At 35.8% G+C, this 26416-nt stretch overlaps 1 long non-coding RNA gene across 1 annotated transcript; it reads right to left on the bottom strand.

Moving 5' to 3' along the window:
• Positions 1–252: 252 nt before the first annotated feature.
• On the bottom strand, positions 253–15310 carry LOC129233032 (uncharacterized). The gene is made up of 3 exons (XR_008581422.1): positions 15196–15310; positions 3340–3438; positions 253–473 (listed from the first exon to the last, which is right to left on the bottom strand). It is a non-coding gene; the product is annotated as an uncharacterized LOC129233032 (long non-coding RNA).
• Between the last annotated feature and the right edge of the window lie 11106 nt (positions 15311–26416).

Raw genomic sequence — 26416 nt, 5'->3', positions numbered from 1 at the left:
TAAATTCTTATTTCTGACACTGTCGAAGGGTGGACGATCGTACATTTTCCCGAAACAATACTTTTGTGAATTGGTGCGTGGATCATCAAGGAGTTGGTATTAAGCCATCGAACTACCCTTTCCCACGTTCAGAAAGTCACTTGACGACAGGTTGCCAAGAAGAGAAGTTGACAGGTTGGGGGGGAGGGGGGGCTTGGTGAATAACGATTGTGATCTTCGAGTGAAAAATCACATGCATTCAGGATTGCGCGATACTTCCGAATCTCTCTCTCTTTCGCTCCCATCTCTTAGACGAGGATTCAGATTTACATTTTGAAACAGGACACACTTATCGCCGACTCTCGGGTCCGAGGACATCAGGACTGGTCCTCGGTGGAAGGAACGATGTCGGCCAGACAGGATATCCTGGCTATACCAGACTGGGCCCCGGTACAGATCCAGAAGCGAGAACCGAAGTTGGGATTCCAACACACCTGCAGAGACACATTGGAAAAAGACAAATTAATAATAAATACCCGCCGACATTTATAAATGAAAATTAGGGAGACTTTGCATGATGAATTTAACAACAAAGGTTTGAGTGTAAGAAGGATTTTTAAAACAGAAGTAAGGATTTCTTGAATGGGGTTTCCTTCAGTCGAAAGTCTTACTTTTAGTCGATGAAATTGATAGAATAAGCAAAAATAATTAAAAAAAAAAAGAAAATTAATTTGAATTTTGACATTTTGAATTCAAATTATGTTTTTCGCAATCACGAGTGTGTGTTTGTGTGTGGGGGGTATGTGCTTGTGTGTAGGGGTTATGTGTATGTGTGTGTAGGCATGTGTGTTTGTGCCTGTGGGGGGCCGGGTATGTGTATGTGTGTGTAGGCATATGTGTTTGTGTCTGTGTGCAGGCATGAATGTGTGGGTAGTTGTGTGTAAGTTTTTGTGTGTGTATGTGTTTGTGTGTAGGGGTTATGTGTATGTGTGTGTAGGCATGTGTGTTTGTGTCTGTGGGGGGTCGGGTATGTGTATGTGTGTGTAGGCATATGTGTTTGTGTCTGTGTGCAGGCATGAATGTGTGGGTAGTTGTGTGTTAGTTTTTGTGTGTGTATGTGTGGGTGTCTGTATGTAAAAACACCTACACATCAATGCTTCCAAATACAAATCACAACATGCTTCCTTCAGTTGAAAGTCTTACTTTTAGTTGATGAAATTGAGAGAATAAGCAAAAAGGGGAAAAAAAATAAATAATAATAAAAATAATTAAAAAAGACATGAATTCAGAAATGTTTTTATTTTCCCAAAAAATTTTTTTTTCAGTTAAATTGTTGTTTATGTCCAATTTTGGAAATAATGCGCGGTCTTTATGACGACAGAAGTGATGTACTTCGGAGCGCTATTTTTACCGATTTTTTTCTTTTTAAAATATAAAACTTGTTTGTTCAGAACAAGAGACAATGCTACACGAATGAAGCCACCAATAATTTTGAATGCTAGCTGTCAAAACAATTGGAGCTATCGTGGTACGGTTGGAAAAAAAAAACATTCCTATTTTTTAGAAGAAAAATACAAACGGATAAGAGGAAGATAGAGGGAAATGGGTACTTGGAAAATAAAAAACAAGTTTGTTTCGCGAACCGAAGCAAAGAAAACGTTCTATGCAGATAAATTTTCGCAATATATGCAGTTTTAATGTGATTCGATGGTTAACTCTCTAAATATGGCCAAATTGAAACCGGATTTAAAAAAAAAAAAAACCCGCCAAGTTGGCGACAAAAGCTTGGCGATCTATTGCCAAGTGTTTGCCAAATTATAGCACCGCTTGAGTTTACATTGAAATCAACAATGATTTTACCCCAAAAAGACCCCCTTTGGAACATCCGAATGCAACCAAAAGAGAAGGTGCACGACTAGACCCTATTTGGAGTCTATGTACCAAATTTCAACTTTCTAGGACATGCCGTTCTCGAGTTATTGGAGATACATACACACCTACATACGGACGTCATGAGAAAATTCGTTGTACTTAACTCGGGGATCGTCAAAACGAATTCTTCAGGCAGGGTTTGAAATAGGGTTCAATTTCTAGGGGGGAATGTCCCCCTTTACTTCAGATTCCAGGGGGGGATTTTTTGAATTTGGGGGAGAATTTTTATAAGTTCTGAATATTTGTTTAGAATTTTTTTATAATTCATTTTCTATTTATTCATTTTTAAATTATAATTTTTTTAGTATAATATCAACCCCACATTTTTAAATAATTATTCAGTAATTTTGCAATTTTATTTTATTATTTCATTTTTAATAAAATATTTTACAACTAAGTAACATAGACATTCTCTCAATTATTTTTTTTAAATAGACCATTTTCTGGATCGAATTATCCGAATTTGGTTCGGTCCCCATTGTTTAGAATAATATTTCTACAGCACAAAGACTTTTTTCTGACGATCAAAAAGTTGAAGTAAAAAATTGCCTATACCTTTCGAAAACGGACTTGTCGTTTCCAGCAGCTTTCGGATCGCATTTCGACCGGCGGATCGGAATTGGTTGATGTCGGCGGATCGGAATCGGTTGATGTGGGCGGATCGGAATCGTTGATGTCGGCGGATCGGAATCGTGTGATGTCCGAGGACCGGAATCGGTTGATGTCGGCGGATCGGAATCGTTGAAGTGGGCGGATCGGAATCGGTTGATGTCCGAGGATCGGAATCGGTTGATGTCCGAGGATCGGAATCGGTTGATGTCCGCGGATCGGAATCGGTTGATGTCCGAGGATCGGAATCGGTTGATGTCGGCGGATCGGAATCGGTTGATGTGGGCGGATCGGAATCGGTTGATGTGGGCGGATCGGAATCGTTGATGTCGGCGGATCGGAATCGTGTGATGTCGGCGGATCGGAATTCGTTGATGCCAGCGAATCGGAATTCGTCGATGTAACTTGAATTGCTTTGAATTGACGGACTCTTTATTGAAATGTTTTCATCTTTCCAAAATGAAAATGGATTTTGAAATGTTTTTTATTTTCTCCACTTTCTTGGTATAGGGTTCGTTATCGAGTTTAAGAATTTATGGGGGGGGGGGGAAATCCCGCGCTCTAGTTCAAACACTGCTTCAGGTGTCTATACGTTCTTAGGTGTATACCCACGTGTGGCGAAAAAATCAACATTCATTCGGGGGCAAGCAAAATGGAAATGAAGGCCGATTTTTGAGTGAAAGTTTTTTCGCAAATACAATACTTCCTTTTTTGTAAAAGGAAGTGAAAAAACCAAAATTTCAACAACAAAAAAAATACCACTCAAGGACTTGAAATTGAAAAAAAAAGGACTTTAAAGGACTAAAAAAAGGGACTCACCGTGTTTACGGAGGTCAGGCTGAAGGGATCGAAATGGAGGGATTCCAAGCTGTTCACTTCCGAGGAGCTGGAGGATTCGTTCTGAAGAGTTCTGCATTTCTGGAGAGAAACCAACAACAATCAGTACACACTTCAAGACAATTCTCATACTGAAGAGCAAATAAGCGGCGAAATAAAAGCAAGTGATGCCGTGAAGGACCCAACCTCTCAGACCACCCCCTTTGCGGAAACTGATCACCTCTGATGCTGATGCCGTAAAAGTTCTTTAAAAATGTGAAAACTGATTCCTCAATGATGATTGAGGACAAAAAAAGCTTTTTAAATACAGTAGAAGACCGTTATAATGCACACCTTGGGACCAGAGCTTTCCCGTTATACAGGTTTTTGCGTTATGTAGATCATTTCACACATTTTGAAACTAATATTCAGAACATATCAATATATTAGCACTTCAGAATGAGTTTTATCTGCAATCAGTATTAAAGCATCAATATTACAATTAGTTATTCACAAATATGTTTCACAATCAAAATCCTGCACTTCTGCTAGCTTCATGGTTTGCATAACAGCTGCATTTTTAAGAGCCATCTGGTATTTTCTGTTTACTACTTTTGTTTACTAATTTTCTTTTTAAAAGCTTTGAAATAAGATGCAAAGATAAAAAACTTTCAAAATTTAATTTGCCTAATAATTTTTTTTTTTTTTTGCAAAGCAAAACAGAGAGATTTTTTAAACTTCAAAACGTATTGTTTACTTCTGAAAAGTAGTGCGGTTTATAGAGAATTGCGTTATACAGGTCGGCGTTATAACGGTCTGCTACTGTATGAGAAAGTGATTTAGTTCAGTTATTATGTTATACAGGGTGTACGAAAAGTCTTCGACACATTTTGAAAAATCATAGAAACATGAATATGCGGTATAGTTCATACATTCAAGATATTTTTAAGACATCTTAAAAAAAAAAAATTAAAAAGAGGAAAAATGCAATGATACGTAGTTGCTGTATCGTCACAATAAGAAAGAAACGAACTTCATGTGAGGTTGTTTCACCATTTTATGAAACAGAAAGCAATACCTTTCATCACCAGAGTTCAATGTCTGTTGCTTGAACCACATCTAAACGCTACTCGAGTTCATCCACCAACGCATTGAACTCTGCTAATGAAAGGTATCTATTTCCGATTCATAAAATGAGGAAACACCTCTCATGACGTTTGCTTTTCTCACTGTGATGATACAGTGATAATGTATACAGTAAAACCTGTCTACAATGATACTGTTGGGACCTAAAAAAAATATCGTAATAGACAGGTTATCGTTATAGACAGTTTGATTATTTATGCTCACATTTTGCTCGGACCAAGGAAGATATCGTTATAGACAGGTTTATTGTTATAGACAGTATTGTTATACACAGGTTTCACTATACAGTAAAACCTGTCTACAACGATACTGTTGGGACCTAAAAAAATATTGTTATAGACAGTTTGATTATTTATGCTCACATTTTGTTCGGACCAAAGAAGATATCGTTATAGACAGGTTTATTGTTATAGACAGTATTGTTATACACAGGTTTCACTATACAGTAAAACCTGTCTATAACGATACTGTTGGAACCTAAAAAAATATTGTTATAGACAGGTTATCGTTATAGACAGTATTGTTATAGACAGGTTTCACTGTGGTAAAAAAATCCACCTGATACAGTAAAACCTGTCTGCAACGATACTGTTGGGACCTAAAAGACACATCGTAATAGACAGGTTATCGTTATAGACAGTTTGATTATTCATGCTGACATTTTGCTCGGACCAAGGAAAATATCGTTATAGACAGGTTTATTGTTATAGACAGTATTGTTATAGACAGGTTTCACTGTGGTAAAAAAATCCACCTGATACAGTAAAACCTGTCTACAACGATACTGTTGGGACCTAAAAAAATATCGTAATAGACAGGTTATCGTTATAGACAGTTTGATTATTCATGCTGACATTTTGCTCCGACCAAGGAAAATATCGTTATAGACAGGTTTATTGTTATAGACAGTATTGTTATAGACAGGTTTCACTGTGGTAAAAAATCCACCTGATACAGTAAAACCTGTCTACAACGATACTGTTGGGACCTAAAAGACATATCGTAATAGACAGGTTATCGTTATAGACAGTTTGATTATTCATGCTGACATTTTGCTCCGACCAAGGAAAATATCGTTATAGACAGGTTTATTGTTATAGACAGTATTGTTATAGACAGGTTTCACTGTGGTAAAAAAATCCACCTGATACAGTAAAACCTGTCTACAACGATACTGTTGGGACCTAAAAAAATATTGTTATAGACAGGTTATCGTTATAGACAGTTTGATTATTTATGCTCACATTTTGCTCGGACCAAGGAAAATATCGTTATAGACAGGTTATCGTTATAGACAGTATCGTCATACACAGGTTTCACTGTAATTACTTTTTCCTTTTTCTTACTTTCTTCTTTTGTTTTTACAATGTCATAAAACATTCGTGAACCTGTGAAGCATTATGGAGCAAACTTTATGCAGGGGCCAATCCAGGATTTTTTTTCTTGCTACCTATTTTTGTGAAAGTATTGCATCATTCTATTTTTGTGAAAGTTCTTTTTTATCAGCATTGTTTTTGTGAAATTTTAGAGGCATCCTCATTTTTGTAAAAGAGAAGTAGAACAAGTGAGATTTTAGTTCCAAAAGTGTAAATGCCCTCCAGGATTATTTTTAACAGGTTTCGTTTGGGAGGGTTTGGGGAGCTAAAAACCTAAGAAGTACAAAAAATACCATCGTATTTTCGGCTTAATAGGCTATGTACTGTGTACAATATAGGAAATGATGAGAAAAACGGTTTTCCAAAACAGATGCTGAAAGATTGCGATACTATTGCATAAATACACTTTGGCGAGAAACAGTTAAAAATTGGTTAAAATACTACAAAAAGGTTTCTTTTTAAGCGATTGTTCATATAAACCTGCTTAGAATTTTATTTTATGAGTCAATTTTGTTTTAAACAGGGAAACAAATTTTATATTTTAAAATGTGAATTTTTGTGAAATTTTCGATGTTTTTTGAAACTACTGATTTTATTACTTGAATTTTGTGAAAGTACCAAAAAACGGTAGCAAAATCAGTCTGTATTGGGCCCTGTGTATGCTCATATGACACTTTGTTGCTTTTCAACAAATTTTAAAAATGTGTCGAGGACTTCATAGACACCTTGTATACTTATAAAAACACACACTCAAGTTGTGGCTCACATTGCTTAATTCAATTTTAAAATTAATCAGCCATTTATGAGTTTAATAACAATCTAATTTATGAATGAAATAAATACCATAAATATCAAATATATAAAGTGATAAATATCTGATAAAAATAAACAGCGATTAACCTTCAGTTATCTACAAGAGCATCAGAATTGAATTGTATTAATGATTTATTTATTTATTTATTTTAATAATTATTTTGCCTTTGACCAAGAGCAAATTCTTATGTCTTGAAGAATTCCATTCAACACCAATATCAATTCAATATTCAAAACAATGTTTTCAGTCATTATTGCCTTTTTATTTTTGGCTTTAACCTTTTATACTTGCACGTTGGTAGATATTTCAGTGCAATTAAGTTAACATTAGAATTGTATAAGAGGAAGCAGACCCTATTAATTATTGGAATTATTCAGGATTCATACTCTATTCGGATGAAGAAATTCCATGACTTTTTCATGACTTTATAAAAATTTTCATGACCTTGTTACACGAAGAGAATAGTACTATTTAATGTCAAACTTGCCAATTTTTTTCGGAAACGAGCATCAGCAAAACTTTTACATGACTGCAACTACTTCATCGAAGCACTTACTTGTGACTGAAAACATATCAGTGCACGCTGCAGAAACTAATAAACTATTCTTATTTGTCTTTATTATATAAATTTGAGCAAAGTAAAAATATAATGAAACAATTCACTGATGTTTAAATGCCTAATAGATATTTAATAAATATGGTAGAATAGTAATGAATGGGACAAAGTTTGAAAGAGTCATTACTAAGTTTCCAATAATAAATTTACTTCATAAAATATTGCCCTTTGGTATCAATAGTGCTTCTAATCATCCATGTAACTTGACAGTACTATTTTTGTTTATTAGAGTAAAGCCAGTGTCAATAAATTCGTTTTTCCAAATCAGATATTCCCAGGGCTCATAGCAGGTGGAAAAAAATATATAGGAGTTTAAAAGGAAAAATATAGGAGGTTGATAGCAAAATATATAGGAGTTTGACGCAGGGTTGGCCGAATTGGACCCAATTGGGTTGGACCCAATGGGTTTTTTTGAAAAAAACCCATTTAAAAAAACCCATTATTTAACCCACTTTTGGGTTTTTTAAAATTTTCTGAGAAGTTTTTTAAAAAATTAATTAATTTAAATACTTTCACAATTTAAACTTCTTTTTTATTTGTTCTTCACCAGAGACAATGAACGTAAAAAATGAATTTCGAACTTTAATAGTATTTTTTAACTCTTAACAGCATTAAAAAAATACTTCAAAGATTTTAAATAAATGTATTTAACTTTTTTCTTCAACTAGTCAATAAATGACTCAAATTATCTTGACCAAGTCCTGTCATGTCTGATTTTCTCAATATTTGTAGATTGTACAGAGGAAACTAATCTAGTTAAAAGGCTTTCATGTCAATTATTTTCTGCTAACCGACACGTCACAAGTCTCAAATAAACACAAGATATATTTTTTAGAAATAAACAGATTTTTCAAACGGTCGACAGAAAACAAGAGGTACAGTATTTTCATTACCTTACAAAAAAGTTTAATATTTCTTACTCTGTACACAGAAACAGAAAAACAGGCAACATAAAATTCAAAGAAATGTCTTGATTAAGCTGGAAATCAGTAAAAAGGGATTTAAACCACTTGAGGTTCTACTGTAGTTTTGCATAACAAAATGAAATACAATAAAGTAAAATGCAAAAAAAATGTAGTAATTAAAACGAACAATAGATTTTATCACTTGAGAAATAACTTTGCCTTACTGTTGGTAATAATGAAAATTAAAAAATCAGAAACTTCACCATTCTCGGGTTTTTTGTCTTTGATACTTTCTGAATTTTAACTAGTTTTCCATCTCTTTTTACCCGAAGACAATTTTTGCACTTTGCCCATATACTTACGCTACAATATGCTACAAGTACCCCACATTTTCCCGAAAAAAGACAAAAACACCCACATTTCTTTTAAAAAACCCAACTTTAGTTGGGTTTTTTTGGGTTTTATTTAAAAAAACCCAAAAAAAACCCTGGGTCCATGGGCTTTTTTAAAAAAACCCGGGTTTTTGCCAACTCCGAGTTTGAGAGCAAAATATATAGGAGTTTTAAAGGGAAAATAAAGGAGTTTGGTATAAAAACATAGGAACTTCGAAAAAGTATAGCATCTAATATGTTTGGAGCACTGTACCAAAAAAAAAAAGAAAAAAAAAAAAAACACCAGTATCAATACAATTCTATAGTGCATGAAGTCATAGTAATGTGAAGAGTCACAGATGTGCGAGCAAATGAATTTTTGTACTCACAGTTGCTTACATGAATCATGTTTGTTTAAGACAATTTTGATTCAATTAAGCAAAATTGTGTGTGCGTGTTTTTCTTTTTTTTTTAACGAGGAATCCATACAATTTCAGAGACTTTTATTAAATTCTTGTCAATGGATATATTTTTAGAAGTATACCGCATACTCAAACTATCCATTCTTTGACTATTTCAAAAAAGTTATCACAAAGCAGTATGAAAAAGCAATTACAAAATTCAGATTTTAACTTAGGTGCTTCGAAAAATGCATCTCTCATCGATTGCTAAAACTAGATAATAATTAATTTGGAAAATCTTTTTTCAATGTCATAAATCTACCCATAGTCCTCGGCATTGGTACCTCATTGCTTCAATGCTAACATTACCAATGAAAAGTCAACTCCACGTCTCTCTTGTCTCATTGGTTCTGTTGGACATATCATGAGAAAACCGTTACAAAAAGTGTGCAACACTTTGCCTCCCCTTCGTTTCACTATTTATAATACTTTACGATGTTCTGCAACGTAAAATCATTTGACCAAAACTGTTCTGCAAGTATTTCAAGCATTGTACGCGAAAAAACGTGACATTTTCCACAAATTGGGTGGCAAAAATCAAAATCGTTTCATATAGGAGTTGCTTATTTTTTTTTAAAAACTGGACTGTTGTTATTTATTTCTGTGGAAATGAAATATTTTCGGAAACATCACAGCTTTCAACCAAATGACTAATTAAAGAGCACTGAATTTGTAAAATTAGTTGATCATGAAAACTATAAAATCAAAAAAACTTTAACAAGGTGTCAAACCTAAACCGATTGAGATTCTCCAAAAATAATTTATGTGCTTTCTAAAATGCATAGAAAGAGCAAAGATACAAAATTTTATAAAAATTCGAACCTAGGTGTCAAACCACATTTTTTTTTGGTTAATTTTACATGGCATGAAGGAGCAATTAAAATAATGTTACTAAATAAAGAAATTACTGAATTAATAAATAAAATGAGTAGAGTTTTGGTTGCATATAATAAAACACTTCAAAACTTTCTAAATATTTGTAATATTTTCTGGATGCAAAGGGATTGAAATCTTAATTGTGACACGCAATTTCTGGCGATGGATGTGTTTCAATGTTGGCATGTTTCCAAAACATACGTGTGTGGCGGAAAATGCAGTGGATGAAGATCGATTGTAAAAGTCCTACAAAGGACTTATCGAATTCAACATCGCGAGCTTTCCGCCAAATTATCGTAATTTGCAAGAATTTTAGATTTTCTTCTAATTTTACGAATTATGCAGCATTTCTGCAAAATTCGATCTTGAGTTGGAAGATGCTTGTAGAAAATCTGCAGTTTCGACATATTTTCTCCACCCCAGTTTCTGCAGATTTTCTGCATCGCGATTTCTGCAGAAATTTGCAGAATTTCTGCAGAAAATTTGTCAGTTTTCCTCTCACATCTGAACAGAATTGTTCTGCAGCTCAGGCATCTGTTCTGCGACGTACATCGCAAATTTAGTAGCATTCTGCTTTGTGGCCCCTTCGTTTCACTATTTACAGAAAAAAAAACTAATTTTACTAAACAAAGGCAAAGAAAAAAAAAGACTGCTCTAATGCATCAGGTTTTTTGGAGAGAGAAAAATGGTGTCAGTCTCATGCGCTTGATTCATTTAAGGGACATCAAGGGGCATAATTAAGGGACATGCTTGATTCAAATATTCTGCAATTTTTTAATCTTAAAACTGGATTTCGTTTCGTTTTTGAGGAATTAATTCATAAGTGGCTGATGATTTAATTACCAGGTGCTCATTCCATAACTTATAGTTAATGTGTGTATATATATGTGTGTGTACACACATATTGTATAAAGGGTGAATTTGACGTAATCTGTCAAAGGAAAGAGGGTGTTAGAAGAGCCCAAGTGGAGCATAGAACCACTTACTATCCTCTCCAATTTGTACCCGTAATAGAGTAGATAAAAAAAATGAGCCAAAAAAAATCTGAGATGAAGACCAATTTTTGAAACATTTTGGGTATTCAAAGTTAAATTGTTACCAAAATCTGAAAATGCATTTTCCAAAACAATCCTTTGAGCTACGACCGGTCATTTATACTACATGTAAGATTATATGTGACAAAATTAAAAGTTTTCAAAATCTTTACAGCAGTACACTTAAAGTTAACATGTTATACTATTAAAATTACAAAGTAAACTCATTAATTGAAAACAAGTTAAAAGTTGCAAGTAAAACTATAATTAAAAGTTGCAAGTATCTATATTTTGTACATTTCATAAAAATAAACAGGAGTTTAGTATGTATGCCAACATTAAAGATGTAAAAATGCACAGTGCAAGGGAGAAAAAAAGAAAAAAATGGATCAAAGGTTTTGGATTTTTGGATAGCATTTAACATCTAATGAAAAAAATATAGGAGTTAGTGAGAAAATATAGGAAATATAGGAGAATATCTGACAAATTGTGAAAATATAGGATATATAGGAGGACTCCTATGAGCCCTGTATTTCAGCTGGCCACATGGGGGGATCAGTTTTGAGAGCTGTATGTTAGGCATCACTGTTTGACTATTAGAATATTCCTATTTCTATGACTAAAGTCTTTACTTTGGAAAGCTTTCAACTGATTAAGAGAAACTCTGATAAATTTAATGTTTTTTTTTTTTTTTACAAGTGGTTGAAATAAACTCGGATGTAATTGAATTATGTTTTCTGAATGGGTGTTGGAAAAATCAAGAACATGCAAGTCTACTACTACATAATATAACATGTAAGAAGTGCTGAAAATAATGTTGAATTACAAAATTAGTGATGTCCCAGCAGGAAATTAGATTACGATAAAGACGAGTGGCTGTAACACAGAAGCAGATGCAATAGGATTCCTAAACTCGGATTTGTTTTTGGGAATGTTCATTTTTCAAGTACAGTAAAACCTGTAAAGTTGACCACCTTTGTAAGTTGACCACCTGTCTATGTTGACCGCTTTTGTCAGGAACGGAATTAGTCCTATCTTATATAATGAAGGAAAACCTCTGTAACTTGACCACCTCTCTATCTTGACCACTAATATGCACCAGCTTTGATTTGGAGTATTGTAAAAAACCCTTCGTAAGTTGACCACTTGGCAAAAGCATTAGATTGTACTAAAAGTTTAATCAGTTATGCATCAAATAAGCAACTAGGCATTAAAAAAAAAAAAAAAAACAATGAATATTTATGTTTCTATCGAAAAACATTGGGCTTATGTTAAGTCCCAGAAAATGCGCCAAACTTCAATAAGGAGTTATTTTGTTGAAAAGTAGATTACCATTGTTACAAATGTACAAGAAAAAATCAAATGAAGAATTTAAGTCACTTTTGACTTGTTATGAATTTTTAGGAATTGTTAATGTCAAGTAAGTAGTTTTCCATAAGCAATGAGACTTTTTTTCTTCGGTCGATTTACAGAAATTTTAAATTTATTTGATAATTTACGCCTCATTCTGGTAAATAATCTCTGAAAATATTTAAAAACATTTTTACTTTTTGTTTTAAACTAATTTTAAACAATGAAAGTTAGTTTAAAGTATTCCAATTATTTAAAAAATGAATGCATAGGGCAAGAAATAACAAACAAAAGAAAAAAACAGTTTTCGTTACTACCCTCTATAAGTTGACCACCTGTCTAAGTTGACCACCTAAGTACTGCACCGCAAGTGGTCAACTTACACAGGTTTCACTGTATTAACAGCTTTTACATGCACTACTGTTAAATCGCTCAAGATTTCTAATGCTCTTTTAGCTGTTGTTACTTTATTGCTGCCCAAAACATTTTTCCATGACTCAAAATAAATTTCCATGACTTTTGATGAAAATATTAATTTTCCATGACTTTTCCCAAGTCTGAAATTTGTTAATCTTTTTTCCATGACTTTCCAGGATTTCCATAATTTAGAAATTTAGAGATCAAGAATTCAAAGAAAAGTGAAAAACTCTAGTTGACTCTATGCCCAGTAGAGTGAAAGTGGTGCTGGACAAAAAAGGGGGGGGGGGCGGCAATTTTTCCGAATTGAAGTCCTGAAACGCTAGTGTAGATCATTTTTAATGACGTTGAGGAAAGGGATGAGGTCCGACTCTTCCTCCCGGAAACTTTTCGCCATTGAAGTTTCAAAAAGGCAGTTTTGGACTGCCTTTAACGATAATAGGGGGACTTCTCCTGGCCACTCAGCAAAACTGAAGTCTTAAAAACGCGATTGTAAACATCTCAGGTTGTTCTAGGGAAAAGAATGGGTTCGGCGACTTTCCTCTCCTAACTTTTCGAAACTGAAGTCTATAAAGTTCAATTTCATACTGCCTTCGATGATGCCGAGAGGGATAGGGTTACAAAGCATTCCAACGAAATTATAGGAAATTGAAGTTTCAAAAACGCAATTTTAGAATAACTCTTTCAAACGAAAAAGGAATAGGCTCAGGGACCTCCTTGGCTAAGTTTCATACTTTATTTGCATCAGATAAAAATGCTGTGGTGCCTCCAGCCCCGCCCCCCCCCCCCCTTTCCCAAGCATCTATAAAAGTGCGAGTCAAAAAATCAACCGCCCCCTCTTTGAAACATTTCTGGATCCGTCCTTGGGGGGGGGGGGGGGGCATATTAAGTAGTGATTTTGATTTTATAATTATATGATGTAAATACATGCGATTTTGTAAAAAAAAATGGCTTGATACCATATTAATTCGCACAAGGGTGTAAATACATTCATTCCTCAAGTCCATGCCTCAAAATGTTGTCATTGTTTTTGAAAAGAATTCAACTGACTTTTGATATAAATGTATTATGCCATCACATCTTATCCATCATAATTATTGATACACTCAGGGGTAATCTGTATTTTGTTGAAAACACAATTTTTTTTATTCGTTAGCTTTGAGAAAGGCGGATAGATAAAAAGTTCCGAAATTTAATTTACCAGAGAATGCTGAATGCGGAACATAGCTTAACTACTTGTTTATTTCTGAAGAATTAGGTTTTATCTATCAGCAGTTTAGAGACATTCTTCTACGGTACATTCATACTGGATCTATGTTTTTCAAAGGCAAAAATGATCACCACATAGGATCACACATGGGTGCTACTTTTCAGTACCGAGGACTGAATTCCATCTCAATCTCATAAATAAAAATTGGCTAAGAGATTTCTGCTCTTCAAAGGAAAGTTTTTGCAGTTAAACTTTTAATTTAAGGACAAAAAACCAACTGCTTTTTTTTGGAACAACATCCTCGGTACTGAAAAGTGGCACCCATGCTCAGTGTTGCCAGATGGTCAAATCCCAGATTTCCCCTATTCCTTTCCAACTTTTCCCCCAAAAAGCGATGTTTTCTATCAAAATTCCCCAAATTCAAAAATTATTTTCCCACTAATATTTTCATAAAATGAATCGACTTCCTCTGATATTTTTGTCTCTTGAAAAAATTTTTTTCCCCCAAATAGCCAAATTTTCTTATAAAATTCCCAAACTTTTTTTTTCTTCCCACTTTAGTTTTTTTTTTTTTGTCTTCTTTATCTTTATCTTTTTTTATCTTTACTAATAATAAAGCTGAAAGTCTCTCTGTCCGGATCTCTCTCTCTCTGTCAGGATCTCTATGACGCGCATAGGACCTAGACCGTTCGACCGATTTTCATGAAATTTGGCAAAGAATTAGTTTGTAGCATGAGGGTGTGCACCTTTAAGCGATTCTTCGAAAATTCAATTTTGTTCTTTTTCTTTCCAATTTTAAGAACATTTTCACGAGCAAAAATATCATAAGATGGATGACTAAATGACCAAGGTCTCATAATGTGGAACCGTGGCGTGGACAAGCCAATTGGCGAGAAATTCATCATGCATTATTTGTAAATATACAGGGGATCCAAAATGCCTTTTAATTTTCTTCTACGGGCAAAGCCGTGCGGGTGCCACTAGTCATAAATACGAGCGCTTGACCGAGAGATAAGAAACAACCAAATATTTTTTTTCTACTCGCATTTACTACTCTGCTTCTGTATGTACATTTAAACTATGATTTTTGTATATATTTGTATGATTTTTGTAAATTTCTCCCCAAAGAATTCCCCTCAAAACCCATTTCCCCAAAATTTCCCCAGAGAGTACCAGATTTCCCCAAAATGGGGAAATTTCCCCCAATCTGGCAACACTGCCCATGCTGAAATGTCAGACACAATGAATAAAAAAGTAATAGCAATATTTGCGAAATGACTCACCCACAAGTCGAGGTTGTCTTTGAAAACCAGTCCCTTAGTGGACGCCAACTCCTCGTACTCCCCGAAATCTCCCAGACGTCCATCGGACGTCCCTCCCCTCCCTCTCTCTCCCACCAAGGACGCCGTTCCCAGCTTCTTGACGCACTTGCTCTTCTTCTTGGAGAAGGGACTCTCCTTCAGCTCGGCCATCCTCCTCTTCCCGATCGTCAGCTTCTCCGGCTCCGGATTATTCCCGGTCACCCGATCTCCGGAAAAGTCCGATAAATTCTCCTCGACGCATCTCACTAACGAGTCCAGAGCTTGACGTATTTTTCCGGGTACGTCGTCTGCTCCCGAGTCCGAATGAGATTCGGGAACGGATGTTACTTCGGCTCCCGCGTCCGAAAGAGGTCCGAGCGTCCTTTCCGACGCATCGTCTGTTCCGCGGTCCGAACGAGGCACCATAGTCCGTGAACGGGAATGTCCGTCACTCGGTCCGAATTCCTCTCCGACGGCGCCCTCGAATGTCGGACCGTCGATCGTATCTTCCGAATTCGCGTTATTTTGTAGGTGTGTTTGACAAAAGGCACATGTTCTTTCACTAATATTTTTAAAAGTTTCTGACGATCGCGAATCACCACAAACACAGGAACAATGCTGGGAGTCTGTCGCAGAAATTGCGTAGTTATTTCGAGAAGAGGCATGAAAATTCTTTTCCAGAGTCTGTCGCAAGAGGGCCGGACAGCCGTCCGACACTCGGACTTCGTCGGTGAGACTGTCGACGCTGTCTTCGTCGAAACAGCTGGTCACCACGACCTCAATTTGGTCCAAATCGGGAGTCGCCTGCAGTCCGACTCCGACCACCGAGTCCGTCATGATGCCGGATATTGACGCCGCATTCGGACTGGATTCGTATTCCTCCTCCTCCAGATGAAGCGCCACGGTGGCTTCCATTTCCTCCATGCAGGTCGTCAGGCTGGTGACTTCGTCCAGGCTGGTCACGGCGGCTTCCATTTCGTTCACGCAGCTGGTCACCGAAGCCATCTCGTCCAGGCTGGTCACGGCGGCTTCCATTTCGTTCACGCAGCTGGTCACCGAAACCATTTCCTCCAAGCTGGTCACGGCAGCTTCCATTTCATTCATGCAGCTGGTCACCGAAGCCATTTCCTCCAAGCTGGTCACGGCAGCTTCCATTTCACTCATGCAGCTGGTCACCGAAGCCATTTCTTCCAGGCTGGTCACGGCAGCTTCCACTTCATTCATGCAGCTGGTCACCGAAGTCATCTCGTCCATGCCGGTCACGACGGCTTTCATCTCATCCACGCAGCCGGTCACAGAAGCCGTCTCGACGACGGCTTCGTATTTGTCCAAGCAACCGACCATGCAACTGGTAACACTAACAACATCATCTAAACTAGCCACGGTGGCACCGACTTCATCCAGACAGCCGGTCACGGAGACCACACCATCTAGGCTGGTCACGGCATCTCGCACATCCTCCAGACAGCTGGCAACGGAGGTGATGTCATCCAGACAACCGACGATGGCCGGATCCCGAACAACTCCGCTCCTCGATGATGGCACGACTTCCGGAGGATCGGTCGCTCTTCGGTCGGCGGCTTCGGTCTCATCGGTTTGCATCGGACGACCCGTCGAGGTCCCGGTCCCGAGGTAGAAACACCGGAGCTTCTTCTGTCCGAGCATCTTCGGTCGCAAGTACTTGAGATGGATCTTCTTGGCCATCGCTCGGCGAGAGAGTCTCGCTTTCAAGCTGCTCGATGCCGACGATATTCTTGCTTTCTGGGACTTTGAAGGCGACAAGGAAACCTTGGAATCGGGAACTTTGGGGTCGACTTTCGAATCTGCCTCTTCATGTTTAAGTGTGGATGCATCACAGTCATTTGGGATAGCCAAGAGGTCCGAATGCTCGGACGGCGTCGAGAAACTCTCTGGCTCTTGTTTCACCGGTTCTGGTTTGACGGAGTCAAGGTCGACCTTATGATCGGCCGATGTCATGTCACATGCTTGGGTCACATTTGTGGGATGGTCGCCATCTTTGGTAGGCAAGGGGCCGTTTTCTGACGCATCTGCTTCCCTGACGTTCGTAGACTCTGGCACAGCTGACACTTTGGAATGTAAGAGTTGTGGCTCTGTTGCGATCATTGCAGTTTCAGGAACTATAGAACCATTCGAGCTCTCAGAGATCTGCAGAGATTTAGAGACTTTAAATAAAAGTATACATTCGGTAACTCAATCACGAAAATGCAAAAATAAAATATAATAGTGCAAGAAATAGCATGAGTTAGTGTTTGTGCCAGAATATGAAGAGTGCATAAAAGAGAAAGGCAAGAGGTCTTTTTTTGTTCAAGTAGAGTCAGAGTTTTTGCTACGATCGCATTTTTCGCAAAATGCGAATACACCATCTCAATTGCAAAAGTAAAGAACTTTTGCCTTTTTGCTCAAATAAAAAATAAGTCAATTAAAAAAAAAAAAAACTTATAATCCAAGAGAGGAAGCATGCATGTGGCGATAGTCAACTTAATCTTTAAATCTTAGCAAAGATGCTTAAATTACAATTAAGTTCAATACTTTGTCATATCCGGCATTATGTCCCCTCAAAAACTGCATTATTAGGAGGAGGTGAGTGCAATTTTCTAAAAACCGAACATATGTTTTCTTAATGATAAGCATAATCCAAGACTTTTATTTTATGTTTAAAAAAATGCTGCTGTACTTATTGCTTTAATGATATCATATCAGAAAATTTAAATTATTTTCAACTGGAGATGAAACACAGAGGCATTTAGAAAGATATGAGAATGTAAACATTTCTTAGCATTTTGCTAAAACTTTTCCCTTAATTTTAGCTTTTATCCTAAAGAATTTTTGAACACAGTTTAAACCCTGAGTAGAGTTCAATAAGGCAAGACTGCGAGGGCAAACTTAAGGCCGAAGGGGCCTCGGCTGCTTCTCCCGAAAAAAGTTAAAATTCACTCATTGTGAATGAGGATTTAAATATTTTTAAACTAAAATTTGGAAACTTCTCATAACATTTGACTCGGACCGACTCTTATGTGTTTGCATGGTAGAATGTGCTGTTCCATACGAATAGGCAAGGAAGGCGAAGAATCTGAAACAATCGGTGATTTTTACTTTTACCCTCAAAAAAAGGAACTTAACCTTAACTTTTAAAGGTCAAAATAATGGATGCCCTCATTAATTGGCGTCACTTTGCCGATCATTTATGTTTGGTCCATTGACTGGTAGAATTGCCCAAAAAATTATTATTTTTTAATAAAATTGCTTTTATTATGCTAAAGCAATTTTAGCCGATTCATCGACTGAAATTCTTTTTTTTTAATTAAAATTACGTTCACTTAGAATTTATGCTAAAGGAATTTATGACACCTAACAATGGTTTCGAAATTAGGGCCATCGAGCCCTAATTTGATTGGAGATTTACAATCCATCGTTTAAGGGCAACAAGACATCCTTTTTTTTTCAAAAAAAGAAATACAAAAGGATTTAGAAAATTACAGGGAAAATTCAAAATGAAACTAAAATTTTGAAGGATGAAGGACCAGGTTTTGGAAAAACAGACTAAAAAAGCTGAACTTCCAGAGAAAAAAGACCAGTTAGGAGGGCTAAAAAAATCTTCCACAAGTTTGCTGCACGATGATGAAGAAAGGGTGGGGTTTTGCACTTAGAACCGCGATTTCTGAAACACTAGAGGGTGATTCTCGAAAAAATGTCCCGTGCGTAATGCTAAGTTTATGTTTTCCAGCTAACCGAAGCCTTCAAAAAATAACGCTGTTGGTGAATAATACATGCGATAATATACTATCAAAGCATGAGAATTAATCCCATATTTAATTAATACAGTCGAACCTCCATATATCGGACATCAACATATCAAAATTTTCTATGTATCGAAATCCCAGAAAATTTCTATGTTCATTACATAGAAAAATTGTTTCTATATATCGAAAAACTCTCTATATATCAAATTTTTTTTCGAGACATTCGTAGATTTTTTTTCCAGTTTAGACTTGATATCTCATGAAAAATAAAGGTTTGGGGTTTGGGGTTTCGTAGTTCACTAAAGGTTGCTACGAAACTCATAAGGAATCTGGGGTTGAGGGGTGTGTAGATAGGTCGTTGTTCCGTTCTGGAGTTCTTAAATTTCCTCAAGTTTACTTCAAATATCTTAGTTGTAACCAGTAACATTGTAAAATCAGTTTTCAAGTCATCCCTTTTTGTCTGTTGATTATCGTTCCTAGTTGTTTTAGCAGCAGTTGAAATCATTCAAGTTAAGTAGATTGATTTTTTACCTTTCTCTCGATTACATTGTCAAAACGAAAATCCCCTCATGTTGCGGATTGAGTTGAATTGCCGAAGAATGACGATGTATGAAGGCGCAAAAATGTAATTTCTGTTATTTTTTTAATTATTAACTTTCATTTAATGTTCGTATAAATTAGAAACTTGGTTTCATACACGAGAATTAGCTTTAATTTTAATGTTTTAGGAGATTTTTAGGATTAAATATGATCGTTTCTCTATATCGAAATTTCTATACATCGAATTTTTTTCCGGAAATTTGCTACTTCGATATATGGAGGTACGACTGTAGTTACTTGAATAAAATAAACTTAGCATTAAGCACGGGACATTTTTTCGAGAATCGCCCTAGAAAGAATGACCTTTTGCCTTTCTTCCCTGCACTCTTCAGACGAACAAAAATAATTAATCAATATAAGTAAAGCACACATCGGTAATAACTGGGTGCAGGATATGCGTGAATGCTCGAACTGGGCTCTGAGAGAAACAATTTCAAAAAAAAAAAGCCAACATCTTGTTAAATTCTGGTGTCATAGGAAATATCTTATTGCAAGGTTCATACTCTTCCAAATTTCAGGAGTTTTTCAGGAGTAAAAGCAAAATTTTCAGGAGTAACAACATAAGAGGTATTTTATGACAACATTGTTTTTTTTTTTTTTTTGAATTAAGTGGGGTGAAAGCTCTAATTCTTCAGTTAATGTTAATGAATCTATCTTCCGAGCTTTGTATTAAAAAAATACTTGCATATCTACTCAAATTCATCGAGAACAATGCAAATAAAAAGCGTTTACTTGAAGTTTTCCTTTAGATATTTATACATTTACAAATGTGACAACCAGCAACGGGTTCTGAGCCCAGCTATGCTGGTCCTAGTCCGTTTATGAGTCGTCTTGAATTCTCTCTCAAAGCTATGTACCCTCTCACTCGAAATTACAATTTTACGTAGCTTTGATATATAATGGGGTCGTTTCCGAAATCTTAAAAGTATTTTTTTTCTGAAAGAGCATGCTAAAAAACATAGAATCTGTCCATTTTATAGATAGTTTGTTTAAGTTTAATGTTTAAAAAAAAACTACTTAAATCGGTGCTCTTTCATCGTTCAACGCTTCTGCCGATGACATCACAAATGATGAAGTGCCATTCACAATCCAAAATATTTAATTCGCATCTTTACTCTCGTGTATTGGCAACGATAGGGTGGATAGCAAGCGTAGAGCGCAAATGTAATTCGCTTCTTGAGTATCATAACGTGGAAATGCGGTAGAAAGATGCGCCAAAGAGCATCATTTGCGACGTCATAAAGACCACGCCTTGTTTGAAGAATCGGACATTTTAAAAAATAACTGTTGGGAGAATGAAAGTATTTTCTGGGTCCCTGTTTTTTTTTTTTTTTTGCTCATTCTATCAATTTCAGTGACACTTGTGGCTAAAGAAAACAACCCCATTCCACGCCTTGTTAGTGATTTATTACCTATATACAGTCGGACCTCCATATATCGAACTTCCACATATCGAAATTTTCTATATATTGAAATTCCAGCACGTTTCAATGTTCATTACATAGAAAAACTGTTTCTATATATCGAAAAAATCTATATACATCGAAATTTTTCTTGAGACATTCATAGATTTTTTTTTTCCACTTTAGACTGTTTGTCTCATGAAAAATGAAGGTCAGGGGAGAAAATGATGTTTATTAAGGATTGCTACGAAACTCATAAGGAATCTGGGGTTCAGGGGTGTGTAGATATGCCGTTGTTCCATTCTGGAGTTCTTATATTCCGTCAAGTTCATTTTAAATCTTATTACCAGTAACACTAAAATCAGTTTCAAGTTATCCCTTTTGTCTGTTGATTATCATTTTTAGTCTTTTAACTTCAGTAAAAATCATTCAGGTTAAGTAGATTGTGATTTTTTACTTTTCTCTCGATCACATTGTCAAAACGAAAATACCCTAATATTGCGGATCAAGTTGAATTGACGAAAAATGAAGATGTGTTAAGACGCAAAAGTGTAATTTCTGTTAATTTTTCAATTCTTAACTTTTAATCCGATGCTCGTTTAAATTAGAAATTGGGTTTCATACACGAAAATGAGCTTTAATTTTAATGTTTTAGGAGATTTTTAGGATAAAATAAGATTGTTTCTATATATCGAAATTTCTATGCATCAAATTTTTTTTCCGGCAATTTGCTACTTCGATATATGGAGGTCCGACTGTATTTGTTTCATGGAATACTTTAGTACCTGATTTACCTAAACTCGTCCAATTGTCTGCTGTTCTCGGATGAAAGGGGTGGGCACTACTTTCTTCGTTCGAAAAAAAACACCTGTTACTCTACGGCACGACTAAAAGAGTCCATGTTATTTTTTTTGCTTATTCTATCAATTTCAGAGACTAAATGAGGTACTTTTGACTGAAGGAATGAACCCCATTACTAAAATGATAATTTTTCCTCATTTCCAGATTAGCCTGAGATTTGAACACCTTAAAACAATGACCCCCTCCTCCCGCTTTTTTCCGTGCAAAAATTCGAATCTTGTCCCCTCTGATTTTCCTTTGCTTCAGGCTCTATGTATTAAGACTATTAAGTACTAATCTAAATCTGAAACTCCCCTCACTAGCTGGAGTAGCTCTTCTTTCAACCCTTTCCAATAAAGAAATAGCTTTCACACACAGTGATTTTTTTGAATCAAACTTTTCAATGGCTTGTTCCTTGCTTGGCGACTTATTTCACATTTTATATAATAGGTTTCTAGTGGAAATTTCAAAAGTTTTATTCAACGGCTTGGTTTGTAAGTTCATCGAGAAAGCAAAATAATGCATAACAACAAGCTTAACAAATATTTTCTTTGTAGTTTTGACAATGAGAATATTATCAAAGCTTCATAGAACAAGGTAACAATGAGCAAATTGCAAAATGCCCACTAAGATTCAAAATGAGCCAAGAGCAATCTATTGCACTTTTTTATCCCAATTATATAATAAATAAATTTAATGATCAATAATTATATTAATATAAAAATATTTTATTACTATATTAATATAATTATAATTGTTATAATTTATTAATTAATACTATTATAATTTAATATATTTTGTAGCCTTTAAAAAAATAACTATGTTCCTAATGTTTTTTTAAAGAGGATGTCAGTCACACTAAGGAAAATCTAACTTAGCCGACAAACATGAAATAAAAATAAAAAAATAAAAATTCAAAATGAAGAATTACCATAAAAACTATTTTTAGAAAATATCACAATTTTCCAAAATTGCCTCTAAAATAAAAAACTTACCATATTCTCATTTTCTTCCAATAGGCTAGGCGCTGTTTTCTCAACTTCAAGAGAAGAGTCTTCTGCCGGGGTCTCCGAGATGTCGGCATCCATTCGGACCTCATCGTCACATGGAGTCGTGGTTGCTTTGGTCTCCATTTGTACCTCATTATCATGTTGAGTTGTTGCATCAGCATCCATTCGGACTTCATCGTCACATGGAGTTGTTGAGGCATTCATTCGGACCTCATCGCCACATTGAGTTGTCGCGTTGGCCTCCGTTCGGACCTCAACGTCTTCTGGAGTCGCCGTCGCATCAACATCCATTCGGACCTCGTCGTCGACGGTTGTGTCGGTCTCCGTTCGGACCTCATCGTCATGTTGAGTTGTCGTCACATCAGCATCCATTCGGACCTTATCCTTGGTGGCTGTGCCTGTCTCCGTTCGGACCTCACCGTCATGTTGAGTTGTCGTCCCATCAACATCCATTCGGACCTCGTCCTCGGTGGTTGTGTCGGTCTCCGTTCGGATCTCACCGTCATGTTGAGTTGTCGTCCCATCAGCATCCATTCGGACATCCTCACATCGGGCTGTCGTCGTGTTGGCCTCCATTCGGACCTCATCGTCCAGAGGAGTGGGCGATGTATCGGCATCCGTTCGGCCCATGTCTTCCGACGGTATCAATACGTCATCCACGTCGATGTTCATTCGGACTTCCCCTTCGCGATAGGCGACCAGGGTCGACAGTCCCTCGACCGAAGTGACGACCTCCGTCAAGTCCGAAAGAAGGAGGGAGGCGACCTCCTCGCCGGCATTATCCACCAACTCCTCCAGGACGGAACTGTAGACGACCTGGAAGGAGAGAAGAGTGAAAACCATCCATTTGTTGACAAAGAAATGTTGTCGCCAAAATGAACCGATTGCCGAAATAGCGATCGCTAAAACAAATACTTTACAAAAATCACTGCAGCAAAAATGAACTGTGCACAACTTGCAATCACCAAAATGAGTCCTATACATAGTTGCAAAGAGAGCAATTTCAAAAACAAAGCTTTTACAAAAAATCACGATTCCAAAAACGAGTGACTTACAAAAATAGCAAGCGCAAAACATTTTTGTAGAAAAATGAAAATTGCACTATTCAAATTACATTTCAATTCCTGTTTTTTATTGTTAATTTTCAAAAAAACCCGGGAAAACATTTTCGATTTTTAACGGGTGACGATTCGGAAAATTCGGGGAAAATTTGAGAATGTTTTACAGCACTTTTTTAAGAAATAAAAGTTTTAAAAACAAGGAAAATATGTTTACAGAATAAAAGATGTTATACAGTGACGTCGTACTAGAAGATGAAAACTGGTGAAAAGTTTCATCTTTCTGATAGCAATCAGTTTATTGTAGCCATTTTTTCAGAAATTTTTCTTGCAGAAAAATCCCTGTTTTGGGAATTTTGTTGCTTTGATGAAAATTAGGGAGATATTTACATCATGCATCGACAACCGAGAGAGCTTGCAGTTATGAAACAACTAACCATTAAATGCATGATTTTTAAAAACACGTTAAAATATATTCTTTGGCTTTATCACGAGAAAAATATTTTTAAAAACCAGTTTAATTTAAGTGCGGTTTATGATCAAACGACTTCTCGGCAACATCATGCTTTGATTGAAAAAACAAAAATAATTTACCATCAACTGTCCCAAAACATTGATAAAAATTGTAAAAATGCCTTTTACTATTCAAGCAGTAGTAAAACATTATTCACGATAGAATTAAAAGAAATAAGCATTTTCGAGCACACTAAATTTTTGGAGAAAAGTCATACATTTCAGGTCATACACATGCACACAAAAATCATACACATGCTACGTTCTGGTTGAAATTTGGAATGTATGTGAATCCATACGTAAACAGGCTTCGGTTCAATTTTGACGCCAATCGCTCCAAGAGGTGTTGATTTTTTTTTATTTTTTTTGAATGAAAATAGTTTTATTAATGCAACAATAAGAAAGATAAATCGCAATAGATTGTCGTCTGTGTATTTCTCGTGATTTTAATTGTATGGAAATGGTCAGAAATATTATCTCAATGATTTAAAATTTTTAACTGTTGCCATCTTATGTTTGTTAACAAATAAAATATTTGTAATTAATTCAAGCAAGGCTTTTAAAGTAACTTTCAATTTTCGCTCTTTGCTTTGCTTTTGCAATAATTCAGACATTGGGTCAAGTTTTTGCATGTGTCATTTTGTTTCTGTTGGGAATATTGCTTCCTCGTCAAGCATGGGGAGGGATCAGAAAAAAAAGAAAAATATAGAAGAAAGTTTCGTGATGGCCACAACATACTAGTCTAAAATTGTTTTAGAGCTTTAATAATCGTTTTAAGCACTGGTGTAAAAATTATTATTTTTAAATTATTAAAACAGCTTTAAAAACTATTTCAATCGAGTATAAGCATCAATTCACCATATTTACATGTTTGGGATGATAAAATAGCAAAATTTAACCTCGAAAGCGTTACGCCAGGAAATGAGGAGCAAAAGAACTTCTTAGCGGAGCAGTGGAGTTTCGCCATTTTTTTCGGAGCAGTCGGCAACCACGACATACCGAAAAAAGAAATCCATTTTTATTTTACATCGAATTACAAGTTTAAAATTTATTTAATAGCATCTTCAGTGAGAATTTTCTTGGTTATTAGCAATCCAGAGTTTCAATTTGCTCTTGTATTATTTTAGAAGATTCAATTGAGTATGTTGCCATATGGCATACTTGCCAACCTTCGAAGGAAAAAACAGGAGATTTTACTAGAGGTATATAGGTGATTCACACATTGACATATCCTCGCTACAGAATTATTAAATTATGCTTTTAAGTAACACAAATACTAAATTTAAAGTGAAATGGGGATTTTTTGCAGATGTAAGCAAAGTTGGTAGCGGCAAGAAAAATGTACTGCAAAGGAAAAACTAAATAATAAGGAGTGAATTTGCTTAAAGTTTCGTACATTCTCCAGTCTCTACCGGAAAAGTAGCTACAAAAATTTAATTACTAAAATACGAAAAAATAAAGGAAATCAATGTATAATGAAAATACAATATAAAATAAATAGGTATAGGGTAGCACATGTTAAAATAATTTCAAACATTCAAAATAATTAAAATAATTTCAAGATGCAAAAAGATTGAAATCTGCTGCCATTTTCGGCAAAGCACGTGCTTCGTTGAACGTGCAATGTGGAAAGCTTCTAAAAAATTAATTTTTACTAAATGAGTTATTAATTGGAAAAATCCTTATTCCCTGACATTGGTAGACTAGAAAAGAGCGCCATCTACTGAGAAGAAATTGAAACTTTTTGATGATTGACTGAAAAAATTGCGAAAACGGGAGAAAATTGTAAAAAACGGGAAATTGGGAGATGGAGGCAAAAAACGGGAGTCTCCCGTTAAAAACAACAGAGTTGACAAGTATGCATATGGTAACACGATGCAAGCAGGGATGTCACAAAAAAAAATCAATCATAAAATGTCAATGTTTCGACAGAAACCATAGACATATATCGGTTGTGCGATTGTGATTAACTCACCGTGTTTTCTGCGTGTGACATCTTGGGGCTGTAGAGGACGCTC

This window comes from Uloborus diversus, unplaced genomic scaffold (genome assembly GCF_026930045.1).
Source record: "Uloborus diversus isolate 005 unplaced genomic scaffold, Udiv.v.3.1 scaffold_15, whole genome shotgun sequence".
NCBI lineage: Eukaryota > Metazoa > Arthropoda > Arachnida > Araneae > Uloboridae > Uloborus > Uloborus diversus.
This window is presented reverse-complemented; position numbering and strand designations above follow the sequence as displayed.